This window comes from Sardina pilchardus, chromosome 23, assembly GCF_963854185.1.
Source record: "Sardina pilchardus chromosome 23, fSarPil1.1, whole genome shotgun sequence".
NCBI lineage: Eukaryota > Metazoa > Chordata > Actinopteri > Clupeiformes > Clupeidae > Sardina > Sardina pilchardus.
In genome coordinates, this window is record NC_085016.1 from 9,095,278 (window position 1) to 9,111,255 (window position 15,978).

Here is a 15,978-nt window from a genome sequence, read left to right on the forward strand (position 1 = left end):
AACACTTCTAAAGGATATTTCCACTTAATTTTCGGGCAAACCAAGCTAGGGACCACATGTACAGACTCTATAAATACATTTTGGAAACAGGTGTTCGCTTTAAATACAGTTTTTAAAATGAAAATAGTAGAGATATAGAGAAGAGATGTTTTACTTACCTAGTCCTAAGCCTGCGACTGGTGGTTTGAGTAGGCCTACTGACATTGTAGGCTATTCGCATCTGCTCGGAGGAGTTTGCTTGATTACGTTTCTAAACGTAAAGACATTTACCAACTTCTTTATAAGTCTGACGGTTAGCAGCTACACAGTTACGTGCAAGAACAACAAGTCACATAAGAGATGAAATCGTTCAGCTTACTGCAACATGAGAAATCAAGTAGTGTGAAACTAGCGACAGTAACGAAAATTCCAATATGGCCGCCATTCGGAACTGAGAAATCATAACTCCATCTTCTTCGTTTGTCTTCTTCTCTCTGATCTGATCTATCACTCACTGAGCAGCGCCAGCGCCACACACCAGTGGCAGCAGGCTGCAGTGTTTGAACGTTGTTGCATTAGTTCTGCTTTTGACGTTCTCATATAAAATCGTAATAAATACATAATTGTTTTATTTGGTAAGCACAGGGTAGCCACGGGGGTGGCCAGTGACACAGCTACATGGGGCACAGGCCATTATAGGCTTCAGTGTAGAACAGCCACGTTGAGGGACCATTCACTAAATGCACACATAAATACATGTATTATAGCCCCCCATGGATGAAATTCCACAAAACTTGGCATACTCCCAGAGGGTGCCAGGTTAATCATACACATGAAATTTGGTGCAGTTCATAGCATCTCATCTGAAGATAGGGGCAATTAAAGCAATATTACATTACATTTTCAATTTTTACCATGGGGGTGCAAATCACAAATGACTGGTTATAAGCTAAGTTGATCCGAGCTCTTGAGACCAACATACCATAAAAAATGTGTCATCCTCGGTGCCACGGTTCAGGTAGTTATGTAGGAAAAACTGCAATTTTTGGGCTTCGGGCGGGGGCAGCACGGGGGGGGGGTGACCCCCGGGGACGAAACGAAATTTTTCCGCACAAGTCTACTGGGGCTACATGCCCACCAAGTTTCATGTGCACCGGTGTTACGGTGTCCCGGGAATCGTTGACCAAAAAATGACGAAAAAAAAAAAAAAAAAAAAAAAACTTTGACAACAACTATATGACCGCTTCGCTAGCTATGCTAGCGGCGGTCATAATAAAGCATTCTGAACTTATTTCACAAAGAGAGAGAGAGAGAGAGAGAGAGAGAGAGAGAGAGAGAGAGAGAACCACGAAGAGACAAAAACACCCCAGAAGTGAAAGACTCTCTACTGTGCTGCACGTGTTCCCTCTCTTAAGAGAGTCTCAAGTCCAGTCCGCTCTCAAGTGATAGCGACCGTGTTCCATAATTAAACTCATCATAAAGACATTCTCAGTTTGACTATCAATCTGATTGAAATACATGGAAAACACAGGGACATAGGTAGTTTTTCTGTATTTTTTCGGGGACAGGCTACCAAAAACAGGGAGTGTCCCCTGAAACCGGGGACGTCTGGTCCCCCTAACATGCACAGAGCAACAGGCGTGCACACACACACACACACACACACACACACACACACATACAAAGAGCAACACGCGTGCACATAGCAAGTTGCATGTCAATGAAGTTGCCATGGCGCTGGAGATTTCTCAAGCTAATGAAAATAGCAGGAAGCAAAAGATCAGAGGTGTCACCTGGAGAAAAATGTCAGGCAGGGGTCTGACACCAGCCTCAGGTGAGAGCATTAAACTCAGGGAGGGAGGGAGGGAGGGAGGGAGGAAGGGAGAGAGAGAGAGAGAGAAGGGGAGAGAGAGAGAGGAAATGAGAGCAATAGAAAGAGCACTTCACGTTCTAATAGATAATAATGGCCACTTTGGTGAGAGAGAGGGTGTGTGTGTTTTCTTTTGATGGCTTGTGTGTGTGATGCGCGAAACCCAGATTATAGGACTGCGTCAGACAGAGTGACAGCTAGACGATGAGGATGGCATTCACAAAGGCTGAGAATAGATCTCGCCCACCTTGTCTCTCATAAGCCTGATATTAACTTATATCAACACACACACACACACACACACACACACACACACACACAGATCATGTGAAGAATTTCTCCTGTCGGGACATTAAATTTGTCCTCTTACTCTAAATTGTCCGAATTCAGGAGAGAGATCTCTCCTCAGTGAGACCAACCACAAACATCATCGACTAAGATCTTCCAGCAAGCTGGAGGATGTCTCGGACAGGGACAATAAAAATGGGATCATTCACCAACTTGGCAAACTCCAAACCCCCAAAGCACATGAGATTGCCAATGTCTCTTGAGTGTGTGTGTGTGTGTGTGTGCTTATGTCTGTGAGGCTCTGAGTTGAGTAGGTCCAGGAGTGGCCTGACGAACTCTCAGCGAGTTCTCAAGACTAATATCAGAGGGCGTTTTTTTTTGGAAGGACACAGAGGATCGGAAAGGAGAGCAATTTACAGCCCCGTCAAATCCACCCAAGATTAGTCCTTCCCTCCCTTCCCTTCCCCCGGCCGAGTGTCTGTCCGGCGGATCCGTGGCTACACCACTGCTCGCTGCTCGAGCCCCGATGACCTTTGAGTAAAGCTGGAAGCTGTTGGGAGGAGTCGGTGATGAATTGAGCGGCATTCTGAGAAAAGGGAGGGAAAAAAAGAGAGATGAAAGACAGACACGTGAGGAAGGGATGGAGGGAGGGATGGAGGGGGGGTATGACTTACACACGGCAACGTCCTTATATCACTTATTGCAGACTTATCACTGAAGGCTGAGGAAAAGGTGAAGGTGGCTGTCTGCTCCATCTTCCGAGGGCCCTCTTTGAGACAAGCCATTCATCAGAGTTTGTCATTGGCTTGGAGGTTACCTTCCTCCTCTTGATAGAGCATGATGGGAGATTGGTAAGGGGGGGGGGCAGTAGCGTGTGTGTGTGTGGGGGGGGTGGTTGAGGTTGTTGAGGCTGATGCGGAGATGGTGTGGAAGGGAAGGAGCGGTGGGGTGGGGTGGGGGGGGGGTGCGGAGAGGAGATGGAGTGAGAGGTGGGCGGGTGGATGGGTAGGTGGGGGGGAGGGGGGGTCAGAATTTCATTTGGACTCCCTTTATAAAGCATCTATCATGGATCAGACGTGCGGCGTGGAGCAGGCGGGGGCAGACAGAGGCAGTGTGATATGATCTGCAGGATGCTTGGTGCCGTGGCAACCTAGAAAAGTTTACCCTGACAACAAGAGACAACAACAGCACCTGGCCGCTCTACTCACACAGCAGGGAGACAACTCTGTCGATTCTCTTCTTTTGCAGAGGGCAGGTCACATCCTCACTCAGATTCTTGCTCTTTAGTTCTTTCAGCCAACAAAGACAAACAAAATAAATAAATAAATAAACTGACGAGGAATAAGAGCTGAAAATCAGCGTTGTTTACTGCTGGCTGGTCTCAACTACCGTTCCAATTAAAGTAACGCTAAATTAAGAGGAACACAGTCAATCAAGAGAGACGCACGCAAAAGGAACCGATCAATGTTATGTTCGGCACAGCCCTCCATCACTGTGGCAACCCCCTATGGCGATACCAATCATTTGCCAGGCAACCAGCGCAGCCTTCTCCTCCCCCATCCCCCACATATTATTTGAAATGTTTGTTGCTGGGATTCCTCACATGCGAGGAGAGACCGGAGGGGAGGGGAGGGGAGAGCAATGAGGAGGACCTGGAGGAGGACTGCGCTGACTCGTCCACCCACTCACTGGCTCGGTCCGGAGCGCGTGCCCTCCTGCACTGTTTGTCCCTCTCCTCGTCCTCTCCTCTCCTCCCTCCCCTGGTCCACTCACTCACTCACTCGCTCGCTCGCTCTCCGTTTGCCCTCGTGTGCCCGCCGTTTGCCCCTCTCTCATCCCTCTCTCTCTCTCCCCGGCCGTCCTCGTGAGGTCCAGACGAGTCGGCGGGGCCGAGAGCGGTGGCCTCGGGAGCGGTTTCTACGCGCGGGCGCCGTGGCACAGCAAGGCTGTCCAATCCAATTTGCCAGCGCCGGTCAGGGCAACCGGCTGACAGCGTGACTGCGAGTGCCCTAAACTGTGTTGACATTGCTCGATGTGTCAGTGTCATCCCTGACGCTCCATGTGTCCAGAGCGAACGCTGGCGTGGTGCATATAGGCGCAGGTTTTAGCGTGTTTTGGGGGGATTTTTTTTTTTTTTTTGAGGCACTTCAGAGTCATCACATAAATTGATGAGTGGATGCATGACTGGTTTGACATGACCTATAAAAACAACAGCACTTTCGTTACTGTGAATTAGAATTAGACTACAAACATACACAATGTTTTTGCTTACAATTACAACTTAGTGCTTAGTCGCTTAATCCACACATTATACTACACAACTCTTATTACAATGTAACAGACTGGGTGTATAACACATAGCGTGGTATAACATATTGAATAACAGTGAGAAGAGTGGTCAACAAAACAACAAATACAATATCAAAACAGAAGATTGGTCTAGCTAAATCATGGATGAGGCTTAACATAAGGGCTGAACTTAGGAAATTGGAGCTTAAATGTGATCAGGATTTTATAATAAGCTAGGTGTATTTATAATGATATTTCAATATCCCTCCTGCAGGAAAGAGTGCTTGCATAATGCTCAGATTAAGAGTCAAGTCAGCATGTCGAAAATGTAAAGTTAAATGTTTTCCACAATGACAACTTCAGAACAAATTCAGCTGTACAGAATACATAAGTGGCACACACAAACAAAAACAGACACACACACACACACACACACACACACACACACCAGTGATGTCCTTCAGATTTTCAAGGAAGTCCAAGATGAAAACGTTCACATCTATAATCACCATATAACATTATTTACATGTCAATTTTGCAAAATTAATAATGGATGCCCATTTTGGAGGCGTCTGTTGGAGCTGTTTGTTGTTGTAATCCATCTTGTTGACAGTTATGATATTCTGCGCTCCTTCGCCTTTGGTCTCTGGTGGGGAATTGAAAATGTCACATAAATAAAGAGAAGGGCTGTAAAGCTGTGTGTGTGTGTGTGTGTTTGTGTGTGTAAGAGGAGAGAGTGTACTGTATGTGTGTGTGTGTGTGTGTGTGTGAGAGAGCGAGTGTGTTTGAGAGAGAGAGAGAGAGAGAGTGAGAGAGAGAGAGAGAGAGAGAGAGAGAGAGATTAGTGGCTTAGTGGTATTATTACAGCCATTTAGATATTTACTCTTTAGCCTCTTGGTCACACCAGCGCAAGCATCACTGCTCTTGCCCCCCGTATTAATCTCCCACTGTAGTTTCACAAAGCTCTGCTTTATTCCCCCGGTGCCTCTTTAACCCGGCATGGTTTTGTAGACGAGGTTATATGGCCACAGTGGACACAGTGGAGAAGAAGAGAAGAAGTCTGTGTGTGTGTGTGTGTGTGTGTGTGTGTTTGTGAGACAAAGTGAAAAACAGGAGTGGAAGTGTTGTCCGAACAGAGCAATCCTCTACCTGGAAACATGGCAAAATGGAGGCCCAGTCTTGCTCTCCTCTGTGACCCGGACCCCCCACCCCTCCACCAATCCTCACCTGGAAGCTTGTTTGACAGCAAACGGGAGAAAGAGCAGTGACAGGACAGGAGCTGTTATCGTTTGAGCCTTCATTCACTCAGAACTCGAGTCTTGTTTTTTCTCTCAGACATCAGATCCTGTCCATGATTTTTAGCTCAAGAGGGCTGGGGGTGGGGTGGGGGGGGGATTATAATATGTTCATAATTATTTCATAATTATTTAATAATAATGATAATAATTCGAGTTGGGGAATTATAATAATGACACTCACATCTGTTTCGTTTACAGCTGGGATGGGGGGACGGGGGCGGGGGTTAGAATGTGTGTGTGTGTATATGTGCAATGACACAAAATGACAGAGGGGTAACATACTGTATTGCCAAAGCGAGTGCCTAAGCCCTTTTGCAGCTCCGTGGCTGTGGTGCCCTCGCCTGTGAACTGAAGAGCAGGCTTTGGCTTGCGTTGGTTCGCCCTTCACGTCGTCGCACGTCGTCGAACTGGCCCAGGGCGTCCTGCATGCGGACACAATGTCGAGCGGCGCTGGATTGGGCGTGGGGACGAGGACGGTCTGCTCAGATGACCGCGACGTGAGTGTGACGTTGGAGGTGCTAATGGAATTGTCAAAACAGAAATAGAATCCGTTTGCTCAGTGTGTGTGTGTGTGTGTGTGTGTGTGTGTGTGTGTGTGTGTGTGTGTGTGTGTGTGTCTGACTCTGGGATGACAAGACGAGTTACAGAGAAATGACTGTCTGACGGCATCTCACAGGAAATACATTTAGGAGATCGCCCTGATTTTTTCAGCTCAGCTTGTTATGTATGCATTATCTATCTTTTTATACTGATAACTCATAACTCATTTAAAATGTATCACACATATCTACCAGACAGACTAGTTATCCATACTGTCTGTAAAAAATACTTTTGATATTTGATTAATCTGATTCAATATAGTCCAATGTAGAAAAAAAAAAAAACTTAAGATATCTTTATGGTTTGGTGTAACAACTGGGCTAACAGACATGCTGAGCCTTTGAAAATGAAAATAAATCCTGCTAGGGTTAAATTTTGTGACATTTAGTCTTAATCGAATTTGTATAAGTAAACAATGCAACAATAGAGAATAAATATTGTGTTAATTATTTGTTTGTAATGTCTACAATGGTTGTATCAGTTGCACATTTCTGCAGTCTCGCCATGTGAAAACATAGAGCCATTCACAAATACCTAATAAAAATACAAAAAAAACAAAGCAAAACAAAAAAAACATATACCATATTTTTGATAAAGTACCCAATTTCCACTGGCAAGTGAATACAATGAAGTTTTTCCGGGTTGCGATCGGTTTGTTGGGGGAAAGTGTGTGTCTGTGTGTGTGTGTGTGTGTGTGTGTGTGTGTGTGTGCACGCGCGTGCAGCGATGACCTTGCGCTGCGCTGCACCGGCTCTTTGGCACCCGCTCAGCCCCGGATTGGAGTCTGAAATTAAAGCTGGGGGGTCACCGAGGGCCCCTGCCGGGGGACTTGGGCCCCATCGACCGACGGCGCACGTGCTAGAGAGGCCAGAGAGGTGGAAGGGGGGGGGGGGGGGGGGGGGGGGGGAGAACAGGCGGAGTCACGTGGGTGCCGTTCCACCTGCCCAACACTCCAAGACTGGAAAAGAGTGCAGAGGGCAGCCAAGACAAACAAGTAAACAAACAAAAATAAATAAATAAAAAAGCAAGGCAAGAGAACCCAATACAAAGACATAAAACTGGCTTGTTTTGATCATCTAATGTACTGCAGTTAATAGCTTATAGCTTGTATAAGTGTTGTTGTGCCTTAACGTAACTTTTAAATCAAATCCATTTGAGTCTGATAGTGCCAAGTTGACCTGCAGTGCTCTTGCGCTGATTTGATTGTTTACTGGAATAATTGAAGTTCTAGCTAGGAGTATGTGTGCCTCGGCTATTGTTTGGGCAGGTTAAGAAATCAATGTCTTCCAGTACATAGAGTTGGACTGAACCAAAACAAGTCTGCAAGATAGAGAGAGATGGACAAATAAGAGTAGGTGTCTGTTTTATCAATGTTTTCTATGCACAATGTGGTTCTTTTCTGCATCGTGATGGATAGACAGATAGAAACACATTCAAATGTGCAACATTCTAATCTATAATAAGTGCACAGTATTTCCCCTGTCTGATTTATTTTGCAGTGTTTATCACATAATACACAAATGAAATCAGATGTATCATATCTGACCCCTATGGGACAACTGCCTTAGGGGCAAAAATATATAGGCTGCGGCTACCCTCATCTTCCATCCTCCACTCTCCAGTAAAAACATGTATGGGGAGGTCTGCAGGGGATATGGAGCAGAGGGCTGCTGTGGAGAGGAATAGATCTGAAAATGAGTTTTTTTTCCCACAGACGCGACTGTTTTATCTGCAGTATGCCAGGGTGAGTTAAAGTTTGTGGCCATACATATTCATTCAGATGGGGATGGGAGGATTCATTTATGTGTTTCTTATTCTTATTCTTCTTGTGTACAGAATCATGGGATATATATATAAATATCTATTTAGTTATTTATTTATATTTATTTATTTATTTATCTTTCTCCCCTAGGGAGTGATCGTGGGAGATTTGAACTGCAGGGCTCCTGGCAAGCCAGCTTGCGTGCCCCAGAAAGTCTCCAGTCTCCAACTCCACCCCCACCACACACAAACACTCACCTCCCCCCACAAACCACACACACACACACACACACACACACACACACACACACACACACGCACACAGAGAGTAACACACACATAGCCCTGTTGACTGTCAGTTGCGTTCCATCTGAGCATTCGTTGGGTGGATGAAGCTGACACTCCTGGGCTGACTTCAAAGTGTGTGATTTTAAAACCATTTAACTGCCTCAGCGTTCTGTCTCGGCCTCCCTTTGAAGGCAGCTCTCGCAAGCTGCACAGTTAATATGTTTGTGGAGATACTGTGGCGCCAGAAAGAGGAGCTCAGAAATCTTCTGGCTTTTGTTGCAGAGTCAATTATTGTTTCCCTGCAAATAACATCTTTGATATATTTACCTGTTTGGATTTATCGCTGTTGGGAGATCTGAGATTACAAAAGCTGTTTGTGTAGTATCTCAAGCTTTCGGCAAATTGCACAATGTATTGGCTGTCTTATGTTTCGCATGCTACATGCAACATGTCAGTGTCTCGGTTCACTTTATACTGACAGTTTAAGAGTTAAATGAACCACAATCCCACTGTAGAGCCAGACAGAGACAAGGCTATATTTGAGGCTATGTCTACATTATTGTGGATTCCTTTGAATCTGAAAGACTTTTTTAAAAGATTGCCCTCGTGTCCACATTACTCCATCTGAGCTAGTGCAACAGAAAGATTAGAATCCACTGGTGATCCCCTTAGTGTATGTGGACAATTGAATGTGGAAACATCTGAACCTGGCCTTGTCAGTCTGATGTTTCCTTCCCTGATTCATTGTGCTCATATCATGAAAGAATGGCCATGTTCTCCTTTTCCAGGAGTAATAACAGACTCTCCACAACACTTCCTTACTTCAGAGAAGCTGTATACTGTTACAACTGTGTATGTAACAAATACATTCCTGCAGATCTTGAGAAACGCCACGCAATGTTTTAAAATGTCCAGCATACATACATTATATTTAGTTTGTTTGTTCACTGAGCATCTTCACTTCCCAGGTGTCAAACAGACATCAATTTTGGTTGTCTTCATGGGCCTAACCTAAAGTATATGACAGGTACAGTATACACCATTGGGACAGTGTTTGTATGGTCAGAATGTCAAATACAGTATGTGCCATATATGTTATGACACATGAATGCAGTGGAATGCATTTGTTGTAGACATGGTAATTTGAGGCTTGCAACAGATGTTTTTGTTTTCTTAAAAAAAAAAAAGAAGAAATCTTGCAAAAATTTGATATTTCTGAAGTAATTATGAGAAATTAAACTTTATTTCAGGCTACACTGCAAGCATGGTTTATAACATTAGCTGAGTGAAAAGGGAGCTTGCTAACTTTTAGTGTACAGTATACGCTATAGTTTTGACTTTCAGACTATAGCGTCACCCCCTCTGACCCCCTTCGCTGATGGGGCAGGTACAGTAATCTGTGCCAACCGATGGGAATCTCAGCTGCCCCCCCCCACCCCCCCACCTAGATCTTCTCTGAGGGAGATCTAAGCTGGAACACCATAGTTCATTACTGTTTCCCTCAGACAAGAAAAAATGTCAGGCCAATCAGCGCGGAGAGGGGAAAACAAAACCGAAACTTATTCTGACAAACAGTAGCAGCAACACCTACAAACATAACAAAAACAAACAAAGGTAGAACCGCATACATTGTTTCCTGACTGTTGATGCTGTTTATGGAGTGTAGTTGCAGTAGGAATTTCTGATCGGTAAGGCATGAAACAATGATTTCAAAGTTAGTGCCCGTTGTGATGCAAGTGTTAGAAACGAATCCCAATCAATCATGATGTGAATGCATTTGGATCTGTCCAGGCAAACAGACTGCCCCCACTTTCTTTGTCTCCAGCTTTCAGAGCCTGGGCTGCCTACAGATACTTTTTTTTTTTTTTTACAGTGTACACACATGGACATAGGCAGCTCACACAGTAGTTCTACCCTTGATGATATGTCTTTTACATATCTGTTTTTAAACATAGCGCTCATATTTGTACAGGAAGGTCTATCACTCTGTAGTCTGTATAATAAATACATAAATAAAATAAAATGTTGTCAATGACAGAATCATATCTTTCATTGTAACCAAGTGTATACTGTATGTCATCGAGGTACAGGGAATGGTGTCGTATGGTATTGTGACCCACCTTCCTGGTTGATATGACAGCTGAATGCAGATGATGGGTCTCTCTGGGGGGGGTCCAACGCAACATCTGTGATGGGACGTTTTGTGTGCATCCCACTGACATGGTGGGGGGGGGGGGGGGGGGGGGGGGTGCTTTGGAGCCTTGAGTCTTGAAGTCGTCTGACACACGGCTTCATCCAGCCCAGTGATTATGACTACGCCGGGGCCCGGGAAATGTGGCAAGGTAGCTTAACCTTCTCAAATGTCAACGAGTCAGTCATGCTGATGGAAAACACTGTCAGCGCAATGACAGCCGCCTGTCGATAAGCATGCTGCGGGCCGTCTGCATCCTGGCCCCTTTCAAGACATCCGGTCGTCATCCAAAAGCGTCCAGTCCGCCAACACCACAGCCCGTTCTTCTTTGCCGTTCTCGGCCCGTCAGGCAATCAATGAATACATCTCCATCTACACTGTCAGGGAAACGGTTGTGAAGTTGTCAATACCAACGACAACAAAAAAAACACAACAACATTAGCGTCAATAATCTCCATATTTCACCATTGCTGGCCAATGCTAGGACAAACAGGCAGGGAGGGAGAGAAAGCCTGCAGCTTTGACCTTGTGCCGATATGCATATCTGCATTATTCATGAGGCTTTCTCGCATGTGAAATGAGGTGCCCATGGCCCGAGCCAGGGTGGGTGGCGGCTTGGCGAACTTTCACCCCTGCGGGCCCCGTGTCCTGCTGAGCCGGCTGCCCTGATTCGTCCGAGGGCATGACGGAATCGTGCACGCATCACAATCTACCTGCTAGCCCCAGGGGGCCCAAGGGAAATTAACAAGCCTGGCACGCCGTCTGAAATTAATTAACGAGGCCGGGCACAAGCATGCTAACACACACGGCTCAAATGGTGCCACACACACACACACACACACACACACACAAACACACACACACACACACACACACACACACACACACACACAGGCACATACATGCATTTTTACAAACACAATCATAGAAATACACATGTTATAAGCCCAGACATGTCTGAGAGACACACAAGCACAGACTCTCTTGCCTGTATGCAAAACGTATGTGCACACAAGCATGTTAACAATCACACATTAACAAACAAACACAGATTAATATGATGTTCCAGAGCACAAAACCAAACACATGCACACATACACAGACTGTACACAAACAAAATTGTCCTGCAGGCATCTACGGTATGCAATCACAAACTCAGTTATGATGATATGAACAAGGATACACATTTACAAGCAATGCACACAATAAAAACAAGCACTTACAGTATAGGCACAATACAAGATGCAAGTCATTCTCTTACCAATTTTGAACAGTAGGCTACTGCAGGGGAGACCGCGGTGACGTTCCAGATATTGTATCAGATATTGAAGTAATTACAACAATTACAGTAATTACAACAAGCCTTGGAGAGACAAGGCCTGTGCAATTGTAACACTTTTGAAACACACCCAGACCTGTTTCACCTTGTTTAATTTGCCCAAACAGCTGTATCTCATTGGGTGTGTCTGTTCAGGGCTTTCTTTCTTTTTATTATGCTGTAAAAGTCCTGTGTACCGAGGGCCTGTAACAAAGCACACACAATGCCTCCTGAGTCTATGTGAACTGCAGAGGGAAGCAATCCCTCCAAGAGACAGCTCAGCACTGCCAAGGATCCGAGGTGTTTAAAGCCGGTACGACTTCAAGCGGGCAATTTATGAAGTGGCCAAGAACGCAAGGCCATAGTAAAGAACTTTGTGGGGTTTTTTCCGTACGTGGCGCACTGATTTGCTGAACGCCCTGCACTCTAAGCCGCCACGGATATCTATAAAAACAAATATAGAATGTGCTTGTACCATGAAATAAATAGGGAACGTATTGGAGGATGTGTCACAGTAATACCACAGCCTCACAAGCAGAACTAATATCCATTTATTTGCGGAGTGCACAGATTTAGATTAAGGTTAACTCCCATACTGCCTGAAAGCACCGAGCATATTACAGAGCCTAATAACTTCAGCAACACAGAAAAGACAAAAACACACACACACATACACATTCAGAGTGAACAACAGATTACTGCAGAGAAGAAGGGGGACAGGGATATGACCCTATCGCACATCAGCAGTTCTGTGCTGTGCACACAAATATATACATTTAAATGTAAATATATACCCTAAAGCCAGAATGTTTCGTCACACCTAGGTAGGGAATTCAAATATGACTGCGCGGTGAGGGAGATTTAGGTGCCCATGCTGACCTCAGTTCACACAAGCCTGATGAAGGGCGGTGTGTGTGTATCAGGGGCGGAGTGGGACACTAAAATCCACCGGGAATATTCTGACCACACCGGCCCCCTACCCGCCGCCAGCCCACTGCCGGCCCAACCCACCCATGCCTTGAGCACGACCACCTTCCGTATATTATAAACACAAACAAAATGTTGGCTAAATGTAATATAGTCAATCTATGAAGGTCCAGGTCCAGACTTTCATGTTTCAGTTTTACGGGCATTTGCATGCAAAACATGCAATACACCATTTTTACACTAAATTTCTTGGTTGGGAAATGTATGTCCACATATACTGTAACATATACTGTAATCAAAAGTCAAAAGCATTTTACATCTCTACCTTGCCCTCTCCTTGGGCCTGCTCCTCTCACTGCTCCTGCACCTCCGCACCTTGCTCTTCTCCCTGGGCCCATTGTTCTTACTCTTCCTCATCCAGACATTAGGCTACAGTATTTGTCTTTTTATGTTTCTGTTTCCAAAAACATCACCTCCTCCTTTTACTGTGTAAGTATAATGTAAATGTAAAAAGTAACCCCTGCCACTGAGTCTAAGACAAACTGGAATCAGCTGTGGTTGGCCCAATTTACCCAACATCATCTATGTGCCAGTTATTCAATTGTTTGTTTATTATCAGCTGAGATATATTGTTTTTGAACTGATATCTTTGCAGAAGGAGGGTTGGAATTGTTTTAACTATTGTGGGATGTCATGTGTTAACAGTAACATCTGTAAAATAATAGAAAAACGATCCATCATTTTGTTGTTTGTTAAGAAAATGTAAGCATTGTGGAAATGTGTTCACTGCCTGCATATTGTGCGAAAACGACATGAAATGTGTGAATGTATGGCCGCAATGTGTTTAGAGTTTTGAAAACGTGACAACTGTTTGGACAAACGCTATGTCAGTCACTTATTCGTTTGAAATGTAGGCTACATGAGTTAACTAGCTTGTGATATTTTCCGTCTAGCAAGTAGCCTAACGTAGTTGAGCTTTGCGTCAATGATTTTCATTCTGTCAAATGTACCTGCACTCGTAATGGCCGTGGACTAGACTACGGGTAGCCTAAATCTGTTTTGAGCATTTAGATGCATGCTCCTCCAGCAGTCGCTTCTTCTTAATTCTGCCTTTTTCAGCCCCCTCTTTCTCTTTCCTCTTCTTGCCTTCCATATTAATCAAGCAAACACCTAATCCGTTCACTATCAAAACGCTACTTTCACGAATAGTGTAGGCTAAGGGGCCATGCCATTAGAGGAGGGGCCGCTCATCTATCCCCCTACATTTCTGTAATAGACTGACCTAGCAAACGTATTTGCCATTCCCAGGAGGCTTTGCTGTTCTATTTTGAATTTATTTGTGACCAAAAGAGTTAAATAACACTTTTTAATAATATGAAGAATTAAATGAAGACACCCAAGGCTACACACAAATGCACTGATCGGAGAGAACTGAGATGAATAGGCCTGTAATTAATATGTAAGGTAACCATGACTAAGGTATATATCGCAACTGAATGGTTTAAATAGTGGTTGGTTTCCATCAAAAAGCAATTAACGATGAGCGATTTCAGATGACGGAAACATTTGAGAAAGTATCTTATGATAACAAATGTTCCAGCGGCTGCTCAGGCACGTTTTGGGCCAGTGTAAATGCAACATCAGGCCGGCCGGCCTGGCGGGAAATGTCCCGAATCTCCCGATTACCACTCCGCCCCTGGTGTGTATGGAGGAGTGTTGCTCTCAGTTTGTGGAGGTATGAAAGGAAGACAGCAGCCTTGGGAGCTAATTAAGCAGATGTTCTTGAGATACTTTAAAAACATGACCGCTAAATTGTTGTTGTCTTGGTGGGTGACCCTGGAGGTTGATAGGTCTGGTGATGATTAATCTCTTTTGTCTATGTATGTTAGAGGTACATTAATGCCCCTAGAGTTGCAATATACTTATATTTTACTCTGTTGTAAATAGCAAACTTCTTGAGGCTTATCCCCCCTGTATACAATGACAACTATTTTGTTGTGGAGGTGAAGGATTTACAACAGGCCAAAACTATCTCCAAGGAGTTATATCTACTGGCAAATCGACGTTTCACTATTCTTGCGACATTTGTCGGGCCGAGAAAATTGCTGGCTCGGAAGTGACTGACTACGTCTATGATGTTTAGCTATGCTAGGTGAACGACTCACCTCTTACAAGTTTCCATCACATTGGCTTCGTAAAGGTAAATCTTGCATAGTGTGCATAAGATCTTAAGATCTTTTATGCATTATCAACAGTAAAGATAAAAAAAAAAAAAAACTGTTCAAGCAAGGAGCAGCAGAGGTCTGTTAAAGCTCAATGTGAGTACACTATGAGAAAGGGAGCAACAAAGCCCTGCAGGATTCTTTGGCCTGTCATGATGGAGGTCTTATAGGCCCTCCATTGAACTTCATCACTGAAATGTTCTTTCTCTGACACACACACACACACACACACACACACACACACACACCTTCTCTCTCTCACTCACAAACACAAACACACATACACTCACACTCACCCATACACACACACACACACAACGTCATTACTAGAATGGTCTTTCTCAGACCCCCAGAAGGATTCTAGAGACAAACACCATCACTTACTCATACCAAGATTCTCTCCCCAACAACAATTTTTAAAGGACTCTATGAGGAACCATACGGTTTGTACGTGCACACACAAAGTAGTTCATCATTTCTGTTTGTTCACACAGACACACACACACACACACACGCACACAACAACATTAATGACGACAACACAATGCATTCCCATAGCATTTTTCAAGACATCCAAAAGGCTTCACACACAGTGAAGGGGGACCCGCACTAGCCACCACCAATGTGTAGCACCCACTTGGGTAATGCACGGCAGCCATTTTGTGCCAGTACGTACCAGCACACACAAGCTTGAGGTGAAACGTGAGGGAATGAATGAATGAGCCAATTGGGGGATGATTAGGGGCCAGGTTGAATGAGCCAGGTTGGGAATGTAGCCGGGGCAATGAGTGCCATGAGATCTTTATTGACCACACTCAGTCAGGACCTCGTTATGATTATGGTCACAACACTGAGTATTTGCTCTATCTCAGTCCATAAATGAGAAGGCATCTTCAAAAAACGGGGGACATAGGTCGTTTTTTTGTATTTTCCCATGGGGTAGGCAA